The sequence below is a fragment of the Amblyomma americanum genome, chromosome 8 (assembly GCF_052857255.1).
Source record: "Amblyomma americanum isolate KBUSLIRL-KWMA chromosome 8, ASM5285725v1, whole genome shotgun sequence".
Classification (NCBI taxonomy): Eukaryota; Metazoa; Arthropoda; class Arachnida; order Ixodida; family Ixodidae; genus Amblyomma; species Amblyomma americanum.
This window is the reverse complement of record NC_135504.1, coordinates 110,120,704-110,136,948: the sequence shown is the minus strand read 5'-3', so window position 1 is coordinate 110,136,948 and position 16,245 is coordinate 110,120,704.

The window sequence follows — 16,245 nt, the reverse complement described above, 5'->3', positions numbered from 1 at the left end:
CAGGTCTCTTTAGATGATGACCACATTACCTATAAGATCCCTTACGGGCTTGCGAGATCACGTATATTATACCGTTCCAAAGCTAAGCTTTGCCTATGAGGCATCTCGTAGTGCAGAGGTGCGAATTATTTTGACAATTAGGGTTCTTAACTCTGCGAAATTATGCCAGCACCGGAGCCTCTCTTGCGTATCACTTCCACTGAGCTGCTGCCTCCGCTACCGACGTAGAGCGCGCGCAGCCATATGGCGCGAGAAAGAAAGGACTGGTGATCGTCATACTCGCACTTTGCACCGAGCTCTGCGTAGAAATGCAGTATTAGTGGTAGTTATTGCAATTGATTATACACTACTTTATTGAGTCGATTGCTTGATATATACGATGATTCTTCAGCGCAGTGGTGCCAACGGAATACTAGGGCAACCCATAGAAAAAACTAACAAAATTATTTAGATGAGGCGGGGGATTCAAAAACAATGCGAAGGGAGCCAATTATAATAAATAAATGAAACAACTAGCCAGCAACATAGCTGCATTTGGTATTCCTGAGCCCTTCAGCGTACTATAAAACCTGCGGAAAGCTCTGTATATAACACGGTAGGAAGGAATGTAGCTTTGAACTCACGTTGCGAAAAAGCTGATAAAACTTTGTGAATAAATTTTTATCTGAGAGTTAGCGACAGATGCTGAGCATCGTATAGTACGTCTAGGGGAGATATTTGCTGAACATCGCCGACTTAAGGTGAAGGAACCGAAAGATGTGCCTGCGCATAGAGCAAGCCATATTTTTTCGGCACACTCGAAGCTGGCGCCGACACATTGCATCATTGCCGGCAAGCATGTGAAAATCTGCGCTACGTTACGCACGTGCTCTCAAAGGTATCGAATATGTCGAAGTAAATTTAATACTCGGTCTGCAAGAAAGTGCGAACGAGCTTCTAGAGCAATACCCGCCTCCGAATCAAGACATTCTCATGAGCTTACGGTCAGATTCTCGACTGTAATGTCCGGTCAAAGAAAAAAAATCACAAGTTTACTTGGTAACCAATGACTGAGCTTTCTAGACTGCTCTATGCATGAGTAGGTGTTTCATTATTCGTCTAGGACTCGAATAGCGGTGGGTGGCGCCAGAGGGCGGAAAGTTCTTGTAATCGATTTTCTATTTGTTTTTGGCGTGTGGGATTCTCTCCTTTTTTTTTTAGTACATGTGAGGCAGACCAAGAATAACAGGAGCTACAGAATATTGTATATCTATCTTCAGTGGCTAAGTGCTTAATATACAAGTCAGTAAGGATGCTGTACCACATTTTATGACCGAAAAATAGGAACAATGCTGATAAATCCAGATCCAACAAAATCTCAATTGGTACCGGGGCCAATACCTCGTTCAGAGAGAATTCGTACCTTCTTTCAGTCGACTTCACAGTAAGTTTGCAGAGAGTCTTGGACTACCGAGATTTTCCTCTGGCGACTCAGGATCAAAATGCACCGCTATCTGGCTCGCACAATATCTTTCAAAGCTTGTAGTTTATCCTTTTCAACGAATGGAGCCAAACAACGAGGCCTTACAGAGTTCATGAGGTTAAATATGCCGCCATACCTAATCACCCCTTTCCGATGGTAACTCTTTGTACGCGCCGGAAAAGGGCGAGTGCTGAACGGGACCGTATAAACAACTTCCCGTTTCCTGCCCCCAATTTCGCTGCCCTACTTGCTTTCCTGTGTAGACCCCTAGCTGTCACTGTGAGCCGGAAACATACAACGCTAAGTGGCGACACTAGTAATATACCTGTTTTGCTCGTCATGTTTATTTCTAGTGTCACTTCCTATCGAATTTGTAGTTCTTCTTGTGAATACCACGAGTTAAAAAAATAGCAAAACAGTCGAACAGCTTTTCTCTATCCGCCTTGACGTCAGTGCACACGACGTATGAAGCGTAGGCTAATATAAACCGGATGCCAGGAATAGTATTCAAGAGATCATGGACTACTGATAAGACTGACTGCTCGTTGGTGGAATTATTCTTGTCCGGAATTAAGAAGAAATCATCATACAGTTTGTGTTCATAATAATAATAATAATAATAATAATAATAATAATAATAATAATAATATTAATAATAATAATAATAATAATAATAATAATAATAATAATAATAATAATAATTGGTTTTTGGGGCAACTTAACTTTTTTCCTTGGTAGCTCTTATATTCTAAAAATAATTTGGTGACTTAGGAACTCCTGCTCGAAAACGCCTCGTCCACTCTAGTAAGTCTGCTTGCGGCTGACAAGTGCATGAGAGATTTTCTGCACTGTCTACGACGTTGTTGTACATTTTTCAGAGACACCTCCCATGTTTTGATAGCAGGTCAAAGAGAATCTTTTCCAGGTAGCTAGGTACCTTTAAAATGAGTGTGAACAAGGTTTTGACTGGTCTTAAAAATGTGCCATTTCAGGTAGTTTGACGGATGGGGCCTGTGGGCTGCGTTCACTAATTAAGACATGTGTAGAGTAAGGTACAATGCTGATGAAAAAATAGGCGACTGAAACGTTTGGAATTTAGGTTTTTATTCTTCTTGTTTCTAATCTATCACCTAAGCATAATGCTTACTGTTAAACCCTGGAAGGTATTGGTGAGCGCTACCAAAATACGGAAAGGGACGAACACACAGGACAAGCGCTTTCTAACAACTGTTTATTCTCTGAAGAAGCATGACTATATACGCATATTAAAGCCAAATCATACACAGAAGAGGGAAGAGCACACGACGCTGACAAGAACGATATGAAGAAAAAATATATAATAATAAAAATAAAAAGATCAACAAGTGCCTTTACAACAGCCGAAGATTGCTATTCCTGAGGTAGTTTAATTCGGTTCTCCCTAGCATCATCGAAGGGGAGCTGATGCATTGGTTATCTGGAGCAACATGCATAGCGAAAGCTTCGATAATTTCGCGTTCCCGCCTCTTGCTGGCTCTACCTATTACCTTGGTGTTTTTTTAGCATCGGGGTGCATTTGCAGTGTGCGCAATGTGGTGCCAGGTTTCCTGATTTCGCTACTTGCTCGCATAATCTTTTGTGCTCTCTGAGCCTCTTCTTCAGGCATCTACCCGTTTGCCCTACGTAGGTTCGTTGACAGCTAAGTGGAATGCTGTAAATGACATTTTCTTCACACTCTACATAGGTGATGTCGTGTTTGATGTTGCACCCAGGTTAAAATGGTGGACAACTATTGTTAAAATGGTGGACAACTGAGCTAGTGGGTGCAAACTTCAAGTTTGGATGCCGAGAAATCAAAAGAACAGGAAGCAGAAGCCCTCATTTTGTGTGTTCCTTTCTGCGTCCCGTTCTTGTGATTCTGTTGCTTCCAAATCTGAAGACTCCTACTATGCTTCGTCGAATTTTACGTTTTCGGCAGAGATCCCAGAAATATTGCAGCGATGCCACGTAATATTTATTTTTTTTCATGTTTACTTATAAAAGCCGCCGGAAGGCGACTTTATCACTTTATTTCTTACTACAGAGACGAGTACATTCCCCTTGAATGATTCTGGCCTCGCGCAAGTGTCTATACGCTGTTCGCGATGGCCAAAAGTGCTGTAAAAGCTTTATCACCTGGAATGTTCGTTGTCACAAATAAAGGAACACTCAGAAAAAATTGCAGTGGGCCTGTAGTGATATATTACCGCATTATAACGACCAAAACGCTGTTTTAACTGAAATCGAGGTTTTATAAAACAGAAAAGGCGGAAAATTCGAATACACGTGTCATAGGCTAACTTCGCAAGTAAACTACTTCAATTCAGTTTTTTTTGTGCTGACCTCGGAGTCCTGGCTCTAGCAGAGACATAGTGTTAATTTCGGTGTATACCTCACAAGATTGAACGAAGTGGCGAGAAAAGTGCTAAATGCATATTTTTTAATGCTCGGTTAACACCAACACAGTCAGAAAAAGACATGAGATTTTTGCTAAGGAGAAAAAAATAAACGGAGGTGTCCACCATGTCCCCTTTAAACTCAGCTCTGCGAGAGGGACTGCGATCTTTTTTTATTGACATGGACATAAAACGAGATCTTGGCACCTGACTGTGGCGCCGGCTACTCCTTTTCACATAATGGAAGAAATACACTGGCACTGGCGACATAACCCTCAACAAAACGCTGCAACACACACATTTCACAATACAAATAATGCCGTGTACACGCCAGAAATTCTAACATAAAATGTTTAAATATATCAAGACCACCTTGTCCTCTTGCCACCGTAGCCGCCATACAGCTCAGTTTTCAGGGCAAGAAATTCGTTCAAGTATGCAGTTTTTTTAGTTGGACGCCAGCAGTGTCACGTGACTTGAGCTAGCTTTTGCATATTTCCGCATGGGACAGCTGACTGACACTACCCATTAAACAGCAGCGATAAATATTCCTGCTGCTTCTCTAAGACAAGGCGTCTTTGGCCTGTTTGAATAGGAGTGGTGCGAACATGGCTAGAGTGGCGACGACTTGGTCGAAATTTCCATTTCTTTCTATTACTCGAGACGAAGAAGACTGCCTGCATTCATTTGCCTGTCATTTAAAATTAATGCTGTGTTTAAACAAGGACTGCTGTTCTGCCATTGTAAGTGCAAATATTTACAGCCACGGGACAGTATTAGCGCTGGCGAGGAGTGTGGCATACGTCCGATCTAGCTAGCGAATCCAGTAGTGTAGCTTCGAAGCAATAAGAAATGGTTCGAAAATCTGCTCAGTGTTGTAAGGTACCTCAGTGCCGTGTTTTCAGGGTCCTTCTGTCACTCTACTACGTGGGTTTGAGTTATGAATGGGTACACATTTTTACGTTGCTGTGAAAAAGTTCGTGTATTACGTGGCGATTTAGAAACCGTGAATGTTCGCAGGAAACCCTGAAGTAATTTTTAAAAATAGGAATTCTGAAATAAACGTTAATATCTTCGTGATCATTGCGACGGCCATAGGCGGATGTCATGAAACGTATAAGGTAAGACTATTCATCATAACCATTGTCATCAGCCTGACTATGTCCACTGCAGGGCGAAGGGCTCTCCTGTGACTAAGATATGCTGCGTAACTCTAAAGTTTAACAGTTAGGCGCTTCGCTGAAATTAGACAATTCTAACAGGTGATCAGGGGAACCAATATCAGCTATTAGATATGAAGAAATGTAAACACCTTTGGAATTATGGTCGAGGAATTTTGGCCGCCCAAAAGCTTGAGTTAAGCGTGCGGCGGCCGCAAAGCCCGCCTCTCTGCCTCCCGTTCGAGCGGCGCATCGAATCCGGCCTCTCGAGCCACACGGAAGAGCGAAAGGAGTGTGGCGCATTCGCTCCCTAACTACGTCACTCCGTGATCGTGGCGCAGTCAGCATCTCCCAAGGGTCTGAACAGGTGAAATTCCTAGTGTCCTAGCGCATGATACTGCAGAAGCATGGTTTATGGTTTGGTTTATCGGAGTTTAACGTCCCAAGTCGACTCAGGCTATGAGAGACGCCGTAGTGAAGGACTCCGGAAAATTCGACAACCTGGGGTTCTTCAACGTGTACTGACATCGCACAGTACACGGGCGTCTAGAATTTCGCCCCCATCGAAATTCGACCGCCGCGGCCGGGATCGAACCCGCATCTGTTGGGCCAGCAGCCGAGCGCCTTAACCACTCTGCCACCGCGGCCGCCACTACAGAAGCATGATCTAAAACTGGATGTATTAGTGATTTATACACTAAATCTTTATGTCTGTTGGCAAATTAGTTAACCTTCGCCGCAGAAAGCCTGACTTCTTAATAGCTTTATTACAAATGTAACCAATGTGATTAGTCTATGACACGATGTGCGTGAAAATGGTACCAAGATTGTTACACTAGCACAGTTAGGCGCTTCGCTGAAATTACACAATTCTAACAGGTGATCTGGGTAACCAATATCAGCTATTAGATATGGAGGAAAGGATTTAATATAGAAGAACACCAGGACAGTTTTATCAAGGTTAATGTTCATCTCTTAGTACAGCACCAAGCACAAAATCTAGAAAATGATTCTTGTAGGCGAAGATGATAATTAGAGCAATTAGTAATTTCGTATAAAACGCAGTCATGTGCGTAAAAATTAAGGTTAAAAGAAACGACATTACGTAAATCATTTATGTGTATTAAGAAAAGTAAAAAACTGTGTTTGTATTTGCAGCCAAGGAGGCGAAGACAGTTGACGCGCAGTTTTTTCTGTACGGTAGATTTTTCTGTCGCGTGTAGAATTTTCATTTCGATGTAACGGCGGCTATTGCGTTCTTTCCAGTCGAGACAAATTAGAGAACATCCACTCTTGCGGTTCAAGAGTAGTGCACCGCCCTTTATGCCATAATGGTACCGATGTTAATGTACCCTAACAATGATGTGCTCATTCTTTAACTTTCTGAACACTCACCCATCTTTCCTAGGTATCATACAACAGTTAAGATCGATTGGGAGCTTTGAAAAAGCCCTAAAATCTTACATGCTGTCCTATTCAATGTCATGAGTATTTTTGTCTTCTTTCCTGCTCAAAACGTATACATGACCGAAAGATGCGTTTTGTGCTGTAGGCGTTTTTAAATTGTTTGTTTACATTACGATTAAATCCGTTACTTGCGCTTGCCGACCAATGACATGGCCCTCGCCAAGAAGAGAGCATCCGCCTTTAGCCCTTGTTAACTAAGACCAGTTGCGTATGAAAAAATGTTTGATATAAAGAAATGAAAAAGAAAGCCGTGCCAACCCACCCAAATAGGCCCATGAAACAGGCGCATACTTATTAAGTGAGAGCTTGCAATTAACGCCAAAGTAATCGCAAGGAACCCTACGAGGAACGCTGCGTAGGAATAATAAAGGCCCCTATCTTTCTTTGTTCCTCCAGCGAGAAGCTAGAACAAAGGGCTAGGCATGAACAGCTCACCGCGAACAGCCCCTGGAAAGAAAGGTCTAAAAGAGCCTTTTATGTTTGACCAAGGCTAGAAGTACACACTGGTTACCGGTCATATGGCATCATGAATAAAAATAAAAGAGACTAGGGTATGGCCAGCTGAAGAGCTTTATACGGCATTTACGATTAATATATGGAAGTTAAAGGTGGTCCTTGTAACTATTCAGGGACTTTACAGCCGACGTAAGTTATTTAAAAGCTTCGCCGCGTAACACAAGGAGGGCTTAAAAGTAACCTCTGAAAAACGCTCCTTCAAACGGAAAAAAATTCCACAGTTTGTTTGTCCTCCTGCACAGGAAAAAAAAGAGTAAGCTGCACATACCTCTTTCCTACCTTTGGAAGATGTCTTTTCTATATGCGTTACGCTCTTCTCATCATAACATTGACTCTTTGCTTCACTATTTCATAAATCATGGACGGATTGCGTATTTTCTTTTAATATATCAGAGCCTTTAAGTGTGGCGTGTGGTTTTTTTTTTTTGTACTGCCCAGCTCGTGCACCTGACAGGTGAAGCGTCCAAACGAAATGATAAGTGTAAATCAATGCTGGGCCGGGATACAAAAATGTTGTGTTCTGCTTCGATTATTCTTGCTTTTCTTCTTTTTTCTTGGTAATTGTGATTTTTCGAAGCGAACCCATACCTTTCCGTCGTTGTGCGCAAAACTATGAAGTCAAAGCAGGCGATGTATAATAGCATCGAAATGCAATTTTTAAGAGCGGTGCTTAGGCTAAACCGTCCCAAGCTTTAAAAATGAGAGTACATTCAACGAAATTTACTAGACCACAGTTGCAGGCATTCTTGACCAGGCCATGATATCTTTTAGATGTCCGTGATTTCCTAATTGAGAAAAAATTTAGGTAGCTTTTGGTGGTTACTACGAACTCAACATTTACAATGCAAAAGCTGCACAGCACGTTACGAAGAGCCAATCACTTTTCTCTTCTTCAAACTAATTAACTTTAGCGTGGTTAACTTTTTGAGTTTGAAATATATTTTTTCGGACTTTTTCATATGTATGTAAACCCGATTTTGTTACGGCCTCATAGTGAGGCCAACCGTATGTACTAAATAAATAAATAAATAAATAATAAATATTCCAGGAAATCTGAAAGTTGTAGAGAGACTATGCGTTCATGCGTCGTAATGTTGGCCGCTTCAAACGCCCTTCTATGAAGAAACTCGATTATACAAAACCGCAAGGAATTCTTAGACCACCGGCCACAGCCATGGCCACGCGATCAGCGCCAGCACTTCGTTTTCCTCGAGCTGTGGCGCTGGGGCACAGGCCTGACGCTGGAAGAAATTGTCTGTACTATGCCACAAAATGTCGACTGCTTTGGAGCGCTCCTGCTGCATCATCATGATTCTAACAACACGAAACACCCACACACACTTATCGCGGAGCCTTGGTTGCGACCAGTGACATGTTGTTACATTGCGTCTTTTTGCAACTTGTTTCCTTCCATGAGGGTACCCGGGCCCGAACTCAACCGCGGCGGCCGCGTTTCGATGGAGGAGAAACGCTAAGGCGTCCCTGTGCTGCGCGGTGTCAGTGCATGTTAAAGATCCCCAGGTGGTCGAAATTATTCCTGAGTCTCCACCACGGCATCTCTTTCTTTCATTCTTCTTTTAGTCACTCCTTTATGCCCTTCCTTACGGCGTGGTTCAGGTTTCCGCCGATATGCGTGACATAATGCGCGATTTCCTTCCCCCAGAAACCAAATACCGATATTCAATTCCTGAGGGTGCGTCAGGAGGATAACGTCCCACTGCGGAAGCGCATAGTAACTTGACAACTTACTAATCTTCCAGGTTTCATTTTGATACTCCAAAAAGTGCCACTCTAAAGTTGCTTTGAACAAAACAACGAAATTGAATATTTCTCAACAAGCTGTACAATATTTATTGTACATTTCGCGCTGAAGTGTACGATAGAAAGTACGTAATTTATCTTTGTTAATTATATAAAACACGCACATTTAAAATTTAGTATGCTGCAATGGCCAAGTCTACTGCCTTCAAGACGAGACTTTGTAGTCAAGACTTCAGATGAGTGCATGGTCTTTATTTACAGCATTGCACAAGTCATCTGAATAACCCTTTATTTCCCCTGCCGTCTTTGTGACCAAGAACATTGCCGGGATTCGCATGTCACCTTGACTATTGTCATCTTGATGAAGCAAAATTTTTCGTCCAAATTTACTTTATAAATACATTTAGATTCAGTAGGTACACCTGAAATAAAGAATTGACAGCAACAGTAAAATGCTGTCTGTTCTATGTGCCCATCACATAAACGGAGACATACGATTGTAGTCAGTCACCAGGCGCTCTTTTTAAATAAAGTTGAAAGAGCCATTAAAATTATATAAAGCATACAATCTAAAGAAAAAAAAAGTCGGAATGTGGAGTCAAATTGATTCAATTCGATCCCTTCTTTTACGGAGTTACACTCATTCATCTGAAGAGGATCGTAACGCGGTAACATGTGCTGAATCCCCTCGCCGCGGACGTCTGACTCCCACGCTGCGCAGCAAATGCGTGGCAGCGGCTTCGTCTTTTTTGTTATTTTTGTTTTTGAGCGCATTTCCTCCTCGTATATGGTGATCGACCAGTGTGCGCGCACAAGAGACATGGGATTGGCGAGCTGTGCTGCTCGTCTTTATGGCTCCGAGGTTGACACCGGAAGAAAGCCAGGTGAGCACTATTAACGCGCGTCGATTTTCGCGGGCATGTGCGATGGAACGCGTGTGTGCGAAGTGCGAAGAGCGGCACCACGCCTGGGTGCCATTGTTTTTGCTTGTTGTGGTTATTGACGGGAAGTAATAAAGCTAACATTTTAAATAGGTGGCGATATTTCACACTCAAGGGACAGACAACACGTCGCTTTATAGCAGCCGAACAAATGGCCTCCGAATATCCTCATGCCGCGTGCGTTTCAGAAAGGCTGCTTCTTTTAACTTTCTATCTCCAGCATTCCTTCCCCCTTTCTCATCTTATGCCTCATGGCTCACTTCTCAAATAAAAAAGAAATTAGTTTTTCAATTTGCATTAAAGGAGTATGGACACCAAAGCTTTGGGTGCGTGCTTTCTTCCTTGTAATGGTGTGTAAGGCATTATTATAAACGGATTACCACGTTGTATTCTCCCGCGACCGCTAAATAATTTATAAACAAATCTCTTTCTCGAACTGTTTCGGTTTCGGTTTCAATAGCCGAATGTGGACTGTGACGTCGAAGTGTGGTTATAGGTCAAGTGAGGCATGTAGAAATCTCGACATAATAATTGCTTTTGCATTCGCTGTCATTCTGGCTCTTGAGGAAGGCTGGCTTCAGCACTTGAGTGAATTTAACTGATGAAACGGCGAATAATCGCAGTTTTTGCATGCCTCACGCGACATATAAAAACACTTTGACGTCACAGCCACCGTTCAGCTGTTGAAACCGAAACAGCATGACAGAAAAATTTTATTATAGTTCATTTAGCGGTCGTCGGCGGTCGTAGGCTTTCTCTATTTCCTCCTTGTTTACTACCCTGTTGTGCCATTGCTATCCGCAACTGGCTTTCTCCTTATCATCCTGATTAAATTAGCTACTATGCTGATTTGTGTCGAACTCTTCGGCTTCTTTAACTATCTTATCGATATCGCTGACAGTGCCCTGTTAATAACTGAAATCATAGATATGATTTTGACTACGCCTAGTTTCCTCTTCACTGCATTCAGATTACCTTTGTTCTTAAGAGCATGCTCGTTTCTCTCCATATTGAGCAAGTCTCCACTGAATAAAAAAAAAAACCGCGTGTCGAGGGAATTGCATATGCAGGCCTGGGGTGCGGCGTGATTTAGGTGAACGCAACCGACAACGTACTCTCTCTCCAGAACAGGATTTGGCCGCTCGGGTGCAGTACTTGGCCACCAGCTTCTATGAACAAATCAATTAACCCTCAGCGCGCTGTCCCTAGCGGCTGCGGAGAAACTGACCTAGGCGGTGGTCAGACCTGTGACGCAGCGGAGGGTGCTAAGAATCTCTTGCTTCTGTCAGGCCGCCATTGGAATCTGAACCTGGCAACGTTCATCACTAGAAGCATAACCAATTATGGTAGTCTATTAGTGCTGTTCGAGGAACTATGGCTCTGTGCTGAAACGAGGGCACGTGCTCTGGGAGACGAGAACCACGTGTGCGATTCCTCATTAGTCATGATACAGCTGGGAACATAGAGGAATCACAGGGCATTAACTCGGCAGCGTTAAATGCCCCGTTGCCCAGAAAATCCGGCGTTGGCGTTGTGAGCGAAAATTCACTAGCACGAATCGGGCAGGAGGTTCCCAGAGAGCAACCTAGGAGGCAGGTGGGCCACCTAGGCCACGTTACCTTGCGGCGTCATCCCAACCGGCCGAGCAGATAGCCAGAAAACTGCAAGATGTGGCTGACGGCAATAAATTAATGATTTGGCGCGGGAGGATGCTCGGGAATAACAACCTGGGTTTCATAAGCCCCACCGGAGCCAGCATATTTCACTGCCGGGCAGTTGCGCATCGCAGGAAGGATATGAGAAGGCGCATGAGGAGGAGCATGAAAGGTGTGAGGACTCCCGGGGATCTATGAATGTAAAGTACCAAACGAACTTCTGCTTATATGGAAATTAACCCATTACGTTATCGCGCCATACCCTTAAAGTGGAGCCTAACAAGCTGTCCCCTGCAATTTTTAGCGAAGGGTGGCAGTTAACGTAATTAAGCTTAATAAGAGGTACACACTGAAGGTTTGAAGCCATCATGACTAGATCTGAAGCCATCATAACCAGATCATTGAATGCTACTATGAAGACATGCAATCGGCAATGAGCGAACTAAAATCATAGTGCGCTCTACCAGTGGGCGACTTCAACGCCAATGTAGGCAACACGCTGTCTGGATACCAGGAAATGGGCCTCTATTGCGCATAGGCTCTAAGAAAAAAAAAATGAAAATGCAAATTGGTTTTCGGGGCAAGGAAATGGCGCAGTATCTGTCTCACATATCGGCGGACGCCTGAACCGCGCCGTAAGAAAAGGGATAAAGGAGGGAGTGGAAGACGAAAAGAAGGAAGAGGTAGCGTATTGGAGGGCTCCGGAATAATTGCTCTAAGAATAGCAGTAAGTGTTATTAGGAGAGTTCACAGAAAGCGGTAATTTACGGATCTTGAATACCTTTTTCCGTGTCTGCGGGTATTCTTGTGTAAGCCAGTGTGCCACAGGCGGTGCGGGTTGGACTAATTGATTTTTATTTCTTTTTATTTCGTCCACAGTACTTTTTCTGTGTTTTTGTAAGAGTGTTTGCGTGAACTCATGTACGAAACCGTCGCTACTCCTGTTCAGGGTGGTGTAGCAAGACTATCGTATATGAGCTGTCACATCAAAAAAGAGATATGGAGAGCGGTTTTAATTCAACTTTTTCTTATTGATCTATAAAAACTGTCACAGATACGTTTGTACAGTAAGGCGGAGATTTTGAACCAAATTGTGATCACTAATTAGGCATTTTATGATTAAAAAGTGGTGCTCGACGTTTTTAGTTGTGATTTTACATATGAATATATAAAAGCCAAATTAAAGGCTTTGAGCATCGCAGGGGATCCCTGTTTCCAATTTTTTTTATCGGCAATGCGGTTCCAAACATTGAATGTCAAATATAAAAAATTTGAAAGCCCCTTTTGTTAGCTGTCCCGAAAGACATATTTATAAAATACCGTCGTTTGCATTTGTAATGAATGAAATACAGAACACAACGGTTTTTTTCTTTGATGACGTCGAACAAATCACTTGCTTTCCACGATGATACTATGCACATCGTCGCCATTTTATAATTAATCACTGGAGGAAAACTAACTCAACGAGCTTTCAAGTGTGTTATGTTGACGTTCGATATTTCGAAAGACATTGCCGATTAAGAAATTTTAAAAATTGAGCTAACATTCCATGCCTAAGGCCTTCAATTTCAAAATGCATTCCTGCCATCGAAAATAAAAAGTTGTTGATTAATTTTGAGGTAATTAATCGCCTAATAGATGAGTTCTATTAAGTACGCAATGTACGCCTTGCTATACAATCCATTTCTACGGACCGTACCGACGTATCTATCAGATTTTAAAAGAAAAATCTATAAGTGCAAAAAAAATCGCGCTGTATATTGCAAAGTTGGAACCGTCGAGGGTAGCTCTGTCTTCCATGGAATGCGCAACTGGCAATTACGACTTTCAGCAGCTCAAGCACATTTTGCGTCAAAGAGGAGAGGCCTGAGCAGAGTGACGAGTAGAGATGATGCCCTGCACTGAAGCTGGTTTATTTCTTTTGTCCATTCTTCAGGAGCAGCACAACACACGTACGTACTAATTTCGCTTCTTTATGTGTTTATGAGATGCAACTTTATGCTCAGTTTAGCAGCAGGTGCGAGTTCTTTACCAGTTTACAACCGCGGCATAAGTTCCCATTTTATGTAGCACTTTGTTACTCGCAATATTTAGCGCTTTTTGCATTGTTAGAATTTGGCAATCTTAAATCAATGATGCGGGCTATTTCAGCCCATGACCCGTGCTCGATACTGTCTTTGCATCATAACAGTCCCGTAAGTGTGATGCAGCTGTGGCGCAAATGCATGTTTTATTGCTCAGAATAATATTGTTGAAATGACGCCTATTTATAGCGGGGTGAAATTATTACATTAGGGGTGGGGCATAATCCTCAAATATGTGATGCCCACAGTGGATGCTGGTACGCAACAACTAATTGCTTTCAAGGTTTAGTTGTCAACTTCTACCTCGTGAAGGCAACTTGAATGTTTATCCACTATAACACTTGACTGGGGTGCGGCGCAGCTGAGCAAATAAAAGGAAAATAATGCGCGCCTTATAAGCATGCAGGATAATCATGTTGGCCTGGCGTGTGCCTATGTGACTGCTGTTGATCACAGCCTTTGCTCTATAGTGCTCAGCTTGTGTGCTCTTCGCGCTAGGACAGCTGCGAACAGACTAGGAATGATTTTGCTCGGGATTGGTACCCATCCAATTAGTGCTTACCCACTAATACGCGCCTAAGATGCCATCTACCGGAAATCAAAGGTGAGGGTATCGGCGATGTCGCCCACAATTGCGCACAAATTCATTGAACGAGTGGAGCCTCTTAGCATGATTAGAAATGGGAAGCTTAGTTTGCAAATCCCATGTGCTGTTAGGCATACCTCAGCCGCTCATTTCCGGCAAGTTTGTCCGGCTGGTTCTTATATTCCTGACCCGCCACTGCTTCGTTTCAATTCGGAAACGACTTCCTGCTCAAACCCAGGACACATAATGAGAAGGCGAGATAACTGCTGGTCCTTAAGGGTGACGGAGTGGATTCCAAGAGAAGGCATGCGTAGCAGGGGGCGGCAGAAACTTAGGTGGGCCGATGAGATTAAGAAATTCACAGGGATAGGGTGGCTGCGGCTGGCAAAGGACAGAGTTAATTGCAGAGACATGCAGTGAGCGTAGTGAGGCTGATGATGATGATGATGGCGTTTGAGGTGGTAACTAGGCTTGTTATATTAGAGGCCCAGAACCGAAACATCGTTATGTCCAAGATGTCGCACTTAGGTTCGTTATATCGAAAGGAACACGCGAAAGTTCGTTCTATGCAAGGTTAACATGCCACAGTACGCTACATCTCAGGTTAAAATATGTAAATTCGTTGTAACCGACGAGGCGTACTCAGGCGCCGTATATCCGAGGTTAATACACTGAAGTTCGTGGTATCCTAAGGAGCATACTAATGTCTGTTATATCCGAGGCAGTATATCTAGTTCTTATAGGTGGTGGTATACTAAGTTCATTCGTAGCCGGGTGGGCAGATTTCCACTCGCCTCTGGCTACTGACAGACGGCGGTCGCCATATGCGCTTAAACAAACGCATTAAATGAATATATTTAGACGTGGATAGTGGGCATGGTACAAGACACAAGCAACCTCTCCAGTGCACATAACTCGTCGAAATAGCCAAAATTTCTTGGACCACAGGGGCGATGGTAAGCGCGTTCTAGAAATTCTAAAAACTGATATGTATATTACTTACGGTGGGCTACACGCCTCTCAATAATTAAGCAGCCTAACAGTAAAAGGAAAAAGTTAACAATTCAATATTAGTAAGCCAGAGTGCTAGTTAGCACGTCTTAGCTATGTTCCGATGTACTACACCGCAAACAATGCTATTCCGAAAAAAAGCGCTTTTATAACTCAAAAAGCCTAATTTGAAAAATTTTGTAAAGCCTTAGCTGAAACGCCGTGTATGTGTATGAATTACGTGCAATTATTAATAAGAAAAACACACGCAAATCCAAGCGGTCCATATAACGACACATTTAAACAACCAAACACGAAAAAAGATCCAATGAAGACCTCAGCACTAAGAGCCAATACCACTCCTGTTTGAACTCGGTCCGGGCATGCACTTTCTTTAGATGAATAGCCACTCTACTGAAATTTTCTTCTGCAGAAGCAAAACATCCCCAATGTAGGTTCATCATCCATGATTTTTCAGAGGGTGTGCAGTCCAGTTGGAAGCGACACCTATATAGGTTTATCAACAAATGGCACTATTTGATATCGCACAGAATGCGGTGTCCATTAAAGTCTTCTTTTCAATGCCCGCTGCATGTGTAGAGGCTGATCTCCTTTTCCTTTGGCATAGATTAAAAGAAGATACAAGGAAAACGTCCCTTTTTGGAAGAGGAATTGGCCACCTTGAATTAAAACAGAAAAATAAGAAGTGCTCGGGACTCCGCCACAAAGCGAGGAAAGCTGATTTTTCTAGCCATGTACATTGCTTTCAATATATGTTATGAAGTTTAACTTAAAAGACGGCACTCCTAATTCATCCGGTCGGTTGGTACGACACTAAGCTGATCCGATCCGGCTAGCTTTAACACATGCTATTCCAAAAGAGTATTACATCTTTGCAATTGATGAAAGACAGCTCAATCACTTCTGTACCATGACAAAAACGGCACTTTATCTTAGATGCAAAAATGTCCTTTTCTTCGAACCATGCTTTAATGAGCAATGTCTCGATATGTAGCTGTAGAAAAATGTCTTTTTACCTGGCGGGAGGGGAATTTTACGCACTATCTTGAGTAAGTTATGCTCAGGTAGACTAGAATACACAAAGCCCTACTTAGAAAGAGGCAAGAGCATGCAATTTAAGTCCTTGTACAACTCTTTCCTGGACACTGAAAAGAGGAACTCAGGGAAGAAGCGAACAGCCAAATGCAC